Raw genomic sequence first — 1,463 nt, forward strand, 5'->3', positions numbered from 1 at the left:
GGTATCGGATCCGATACCGATACTGGTATCGGTATCGGCGAGTACCCAAACTGAAGTACTCGTATTTGTACTCAGTCTTGAAAAAACTGGTATCGGGACACCCCTAAAAATTACATTTTTCCTCAGTAGTTTAAGCATTTCAAACTACCTACACTCACCTAAGACGAACACTGTCCTCTTGGCTACATTAAAACAGAAAGCTAAGCTCCCCGTTTTTGACTCGACATGGAATGAATCACTCCCACATCTACCTCGGCTAGGGTCAATACAACCACAGAAAACCAGACCAGCGTCTGACAATTATAACTTCAATGTGTGTGGGCCAAAAAAATTAGCCGTAGCTCTTTAGCATAAGGCGCTAATGAAAATATTAGCTCACCRTGTTTCTGCCACAGACAGGTTCTTTTTTTTAGCTCCAGTCCCAAAAGATTACCCACAGCGGCCGAAGTAAGGACAGATCACAAAATCCGGACAAGATCAGCAGAGTAAAACAGGTCAGTTTTGTCAGAAGAGAAAAAAAACTTCCTCCATTCCCCACTGGATCTCCAAGGAAAAAAACAGTCGACCGCTGCGGGCAATCCTCCGGTCCTTGGGAGCCGCCTTTAAGACAACGCCAAATTCTGTCGTGGAAATGATTTACCAAGAATGCTGAAACACGTTGGAATAATGCACAGAAAGTCTGCGTGTATGGTCGTCAAAATGATTTTAATTCTGAGCAACAACCCAGCTGTCAGTCAATCAGGAAATTGGCTGAGTTGTGACTGACGCGTCAGCAGAAAGCAGCCAATAATGTACACCATGATAACATCATATGACGTGYTTATAACCAATCACAGATCGCCAACTGCAACTGCCCAGCCAATAACAGGGCTCATAGCCCAAAGAGTTACCTACTTAGACAAGAGAGTTCAGTCCATTGGGGAGTCCTGACGTCTGGGCAAACAGATTGACATTGATCATAAGATATATGAGTACTGGACAGCGTCAAGGTGAAACAGATAGATAATTAGTCCATAATAGATTCAAGTCAGGTGATTGGCTGGGCCATTCCAGCAGCTTTATTTTCTTTCTCTGAAACCAACTGAGTTTCCTTGGCTTTGTGTTTGGGCTCATTGTCTTGCTGAAATGTCCAGCCATGTTTCATCTTCATCATCCTGGTAGATGGAAGCAGATTTTTATCAAGAATGTCTCTTTGGGCTCATTGTCTTGCTGAAATGTCCAGCCACGTTTCATCTTCATCATCCTGGTATCAGGATTGGTGGAGGAATGGATCCAGGGTGCAGGCAGGCTCCAAGAATACAACGAAATATTTATTAAATAACAGAAAAACTGCTGTAGAGACAGCTCAAACTTTTAGGGACTCTCAAGGATCACACAGGCAGGGGGAACAGAACACAACAATGATCCGACAATAAGACTGAGACAGGACAGGGTTTAAATACACAGAAAACTAATGACTAAAC

The sequence above is a fragment of the Austrofundulus limnaeus genome, unplaced genomic scaffold (assembly GCF_001266775.1).
Source record: "Austrofundulus limnaeus strain Quisiro unplaced genomic scaffold, Austrofundulus_limnaeus-1.0 Scaffold1413, whole genome shotgun sequence".
Classification (NCBI taxonomy): domain Eukaryota; kingdom Metazoa; phylum Chordata; class Actinopteri; order Cyprinodontiformes; family Rivulidae; genus Austrofundulus; species Austrofundulus limnaeus.